The sequence below is a fragment of the Haliotis asinina genome, chromosome 6 (assembly GCF_037392515.1).
Source record: "Haliotis asinina isolate JCU_RB_2024 chromosome 6, JCU_Hal_asi_v2, whole genome shotgun sequence".
Taxonomy (NCBI): domain Eukaryota; kingdom Metazoa; phylum Mollusca; class Gastropoda; order Lepetellida; family Haliotidae; genus Haliotis; species Haliotis asinina.
Genome location: NC_090285.1, coordinates 69,849,354 through 69,855,353, shown reverse-complemented (window position 1 = coordinate 69,855,353; position 6,000 = coordinate 69,849,354).

Here is a 6,000-nt window from a genome sequence, read left to right as displayed (position 1 = left end):
GGCGGTTGTCGAGTTCATGTCGTACTTCCTCTAGACGCCAAACAATGCAGTCCTCACTCGTCTTCTTGTAGCTGTTCAGAATAGAAATAATCACGGTCAAAGTTGCCTGACACTTGAAGGCCAGAGATAGTCATGTAATGAATGTATAGATGCAATATAATCTACTACAAAAAGTAGGTATATTCGAATGTACCCACTTGCTAGCTCTGCTACTGATCCAATGCACAACTGTGTGATTACCCAAGACCTGTGACCAGCACGCTGATGACGGTCAGGTGAGACGTCGTACTTTAGAATGTGTCGCTCATATGACGACGGGCATGCGTGTGTATGTGTGTCTGCTGGCACTAGCCCAGACCTGAGATGGTTTTATAGTGCTACCTCGAGCTCACTAAGTGCTACCTCACCATGCCGCAGTTATGCATGAATACCCCGCTCAGACATATTATACTGACTGACTGACATTATCCGAGCCGAGCAGCCCTTGTTGTGTCCATTACTGCCAAGCGCCAGGCGAGGACCAACGAGTTCCATATTTTCACATTGTTTGGTATGTTAAATTCATTCAGTTTATATATAACGACGCTGTAAGTTCGACATCGGGTTTTCCTCTAAAGCTTGTAGGACTGTACACAACCCAAATATATGACGCCAAGACAATAACTGGCACAACATGTAGAAGTGTAACGCAAAACGTAAAGCTGACTGTAGCGCAAGGAACACAACATCTAACGCCAAATGTAAAATTCAGTTTTAGGTTCAACGCTTCATTGCTATGTACGTTTCTATAAGGAATGACTTTTGGTAACGAATAATCAACATATTCGCAAATTTGGATTATTTCAAACCACCAGAAGTATGTGATATTGTCATAATACCTACACAATGTCAATGTATGTCAGGCCCGTATGTCGGATATCATGTGATATTGTCATAATACCTACACAAAGCCACAGTATGTCAGGCCCGTATGACGGATATCATGTGACTGAGTGAGTGAATTAATAAGGTTAAACACTCTTTGAACATTTTTTTAGCTATTCAAGACGTTAATTACACTGACATGTCTCCATTTAGGCATACAGTAGAATAACCGGTTCCATTTGTAAAAATGTTTGATACTCGTCTTCACATGAATATAACGGAGTGTTGAGTGATACCTTCTGTGAAGGTATCAGTGATAATGACATTGGCATGTTTCATGGATATACTTTGTGAAGAGTTGAACATCGAGTCAAATGCAAATACAATAACTGTATTTTATTAAATTTGAGCGATCAAGATCAGGAACTAATCTCAAATGCCCTTGATATTACCCAATTTCATTAGCACCAATGTAAGCTATGACTTGAAGAAATCAGATATGATTAGAATTTCCGAATCCCTGTGATATATCTTGCATGTCAATTACACCTAAAATTGCAAGATGCATTTACCACTTCTATATCAAAGATAATTGTGTCCGGCAACACATGTATACTTATACAGTAATTTTCACATTTCGAGGTAATATATTATATGCATATTCATCCTGATAAATATATTTTCTCCAAAACACCTTCAAACTGTTTCTGAAACTGGTAAATAAATCTCCGCAATACCTATGGGATAGCTAAAAAATATCAGGATTTCTTGCATTTAATTTGTGTATTTTGAGGTGAGATTTTTGGATAAAAATATATATTTGTCTGTCTACCAAGAAAAGTAATACATTAACTCCAAACGGGAAAAAATGCTGTTGATTCACCACAAAGTAGGACAAGTCTGAACCAACTTGTCTCTCAACAAAAACAATGAAAGGAAAGAGAAACAAAATATAAACCATCCCCAGATATCTTGAAAATTTCATGAATTTATACATTCTTACCGTACCAAATCTCCTTAAAAATTGATAAAGCACTTCTTTAGATATCACGCAAACCAGTTGTTAGGACGGACACACTGGCGCTCTGAGGGTATATAGTTTAATTTTTACCCGTGAAGGTCCCGGGGTAGAATAGGCCTTCAGCAACCCATGCTTGCCATAAAAGGCGACTATGCTTGTCGTTAGAGGCGACTAACGGGATCGGGTGGTCAGGCTCGCTGACTTGGTTGACACGTGTCATAGGTTCCCAATTGCGCATATCGATGCTCATGTTGTTGATCACTGGATTGTCTGGTCTACACTCGATTATTTACAGACCGCCGCCATATAGCTGTAATATTGCTGAGTGTGGTGTAAAACTAAACTCACTCACTCATTTATGTCACCAGCTGTGTGCTCTTTATGACGTTGTGGGGTGTAAAGGGTCAAAGGGTAAAAAGTCCAAGAATAGGACTTTATGAATACAATCCATATGACAATTTGAGTAAAAGTACTATAAAGAATAGGCTGATTTCTTTGAATACTGTTGAATATATATAATGATATCAATATACATGTATATTATACAGTTATCAGTTATCGTTATGATGTTTAAGGACCCTGTAGATCAGGTATCAATTAAATCAGGGAGGGTGTTAGTTTTGACAGAAATATTGCAAGATCTTAGTTAAAAATTTAAAAGCAATAGAGCAAAATTTCTAAAAAAAGGAAAAGAATTTCAATCGCCAAGACTTTTAAACAACAAAACGCAGGATTTTACATATTGCGCAAAAATGTTTTCACATTTAGCATAAGGTGTTTACGCATTGCATAAAGGCATTTTTACATTTCGCATAAAAATGTTACATATTGCATTATTTTTACGTTTTGGGTGAAGTTTTACATATTACGTTAGTTTTTCATATTGTGTTGATTTTATATATTGGGGTTGTACAACGCAACTATGTTGGCCTCCAGTAGATTTGTCGACAGTCTGAATGTTGTGACCATTGGCTCCGACCAAGTTTGTTTTCAATATAGGATAGCGAGACCATCGCACTTGTTCTCATAATCTTTCTAACGAATATTTCAGATCTGTTTTGATCCGCACTTTTTATCTCTAAGATTAACTCAATAAACAAGTAAACATTAGCAGCAGCTAAAACCATGCCGTCATACAGTGTTGTACATAAATGGGCGAGGTTTTAAACAACAAAGAAATACAAAAATCAAAGAAACATTGCTTTTCCCAGTGTTAACGAATGGTGTAAGCTTCAGATGTCTGTCTGACCCACTGAAAATTCACAGGACCCACTGAATAAAATTAAACGCACATTTTTCAGATTTAACATTTCTCATAATTGGCATTGAAATTATTAACATTACATATAGACAAACATTATAAACATAAAATTATAAACAGTGAACAAATGTGGCATGCCACAAATAACTACTTCAGACAAAGTTATTGTGGTATATTCAGTCAGACACTGGGGTCAGCAGGTTGGGAACTACTGTCTGACCGTTGGAAGATCTGCCGGATTTGTGAGAGGGTCAGACACTATTCGTGAACACTGTTTTCGTATCTGGACTCACCTGTATGAGTCACACAGTCTCCTTGCACTCAGCCTCTGTGCCTGCCCGCTTTAACACTTCGCGTCGCCGCCTCAGAATTTGTAATCACGAACGTCCACCGACACACACTCCATAATACAACAGTATATAGTCATGAAGTGGTGCTCTGAACATCAGCGACAGTGTTGTCAAAAGGGTCAGGACGTAATGGTCGAAAGATTATCACTGGATTAATCCTGTTTCTTACACGTCCGCTGACACCATATTGATTTCAAGACAGTCAGTTGTGATAATGATATCACCTGAACAGCAGTCCTAATATTAAGCTAGTTAGATTCATCACTATACAGCTCCGTCACATCTCGGACAATTGCGTCACCCGGCCGCGTGAGTACCACAGGTGGATCAATTATATGTGTAGAGTTGCGTCTTTTAGGTTCCGTTGCCGATGATATCAGATTTCCCCTTCGATAACGTATGATCATCCAGCGGGTAAACATACATGTTTTTCTAGTTATCCGTCACCTACATATGCACGCCTAGGTTCTAAATGGTCGCTGTCCACTCAGGCTGAGTAAAAAACTGACAATGTACACATAACACTCTTTCTTCTATCCGGACTCTGGAGATCGTAGGAGTAGCTATGAACGTCAATCAATACACGTATATTATATATATCTCCACATTACAGGTACGTCAAAGCAGGCGAGAACATTGGAATAAACTTCAGTTTCTTATTTATCAATGTTTTTAAGGTGACTGGCTTTTCAGTAGACTTGTGAAGCTGCAGGTTAACTTTCAATTACTCCTTGCTTTTATAAAGCAAGTTACTATCATTATATACATGTTTGTAAATATGGCTATGTTTGACTAGATTACCTTCGTTCCTTTCATTACTTGTTTGAATTGAAGTGTACCAAGAGGATAAATCCACAACTGATTTTACCCCTTCAATGCATCATACTGCATCTCCCAACATAACCCAGGTGAGGTCAAGGTCATTCAAGAATGTGAATCAGTGGTTGTTCACTTTAAGCAGGAATTTGTCTTAACACTGTGTGCTCTACTTCTTGAAGACAATTCTCTGACTCTGTCTTTCTATCTAATGACTTTCTGAAAACAGTTGTCAGCATATTTAAATTGTGACAACAACAGAACAGATGTCAGCAATTGTTTAGTAAAATGTTTACCACAACGGTAATTTAAACCTGATAATGATACATTATCTCAAATACTCATATGATAAGATTATCCTGTATTAGTTCGGTAATACTCCACAGATGTTTTCCAGGATGAACAACTCTGAGGCAGCAGAGAAAAACAGATGCTGCAGGACCAGTTCTTTCCCTAGGCTGTATCAGCTGACCAAGGTAACGCTGGGGGATGCTAAGTGAATACAGACTGTGAAGTACAATATGATCGTATATGAGGAAACAATCAGCCATCTTGATTTTGATGACAGAAATACAATAAGCGTAACGTTTTCGCTCCAAACAGAGGTCAAATGTGAGAGAAATTGTTCAGTGCTTCAATTACAAATGTTTGTGGATGTAATAATGTTCATTTATACAGGGCTGTCAAACTCTACGGCATATTTGTCCTTCCATTTTGTTTCCATGTGGCTGTCATCACCTACATTATCTGTACAAGAGTGAGTGAGAGAGTGAGTTTAGTTTTACGCCGTACTCAGCAATATTCCAGCTATATGGCGGTGGTCTGTAAATAATCGAGTCTAGATCAGATAATCCAGTGATCAACAACATGAGCATCGATCTGTGCAATTGGGAACCGATGGCATGTGTCAACCAAGTCAGCGAGCCTAACCACCCGATCCCGTTAGTCGCCTCTTACGACAAGCTTAGTCGCTTTTTATGGCAAGCATGGGTTGCTGACAGCCTATTCTACCCCGGGACCTTCACCGGTCTCTTTGTCTGATCGTCACAGGAACGTGTTTATAGTTGTGAGAGGGGCACCCTTTGAAAGAGCCCCTACCAAACGCGAGCTAGGCCATCAGCCATGAACAAAAACAAATCAGCTCTCAAGCACGATTTTTAATCTGGGACGTGTGGTAGGACATCAGGCTGTACACCCGACCGATCGTAGGACATAAGGCTGTACACCTGGCAGATTGTAAGAGACTCAGAGTTGTGGATGTGAAGCCGCTCTGTTTGTAACACTTGATATGAACTTGTTTGAAGGAAGGGCATGGCTATATCAATAACATGCCATTTTTGTACAGTGGTCAGAGAACAGGCTCCATATTTATACATCTTCAGCGATATCAGCTGATTTCTCAAGATGTCGAAACCTTTGATTTCAGTAGGTGCATGTCTAATTCTGTTTGGTGCTGAAGGGTAAAACAATGAAAACAATCATAATTATGCTATTGGTAAAACTGGCTATGTGTGGGGATAATAATAACGTGAGTGGCGAAACGATGTACTCAGCTTAGTCTGTCTCACAGTCCCTTAACCACATTGCTTTGCCTAATGCCAAGCCTTCTCTGGGAACATGAAGGTAGAAACGGATTCGGGACTGGGGATTCTAATCCCGAATCTGAATATTTTTTCAGATTCGGGATT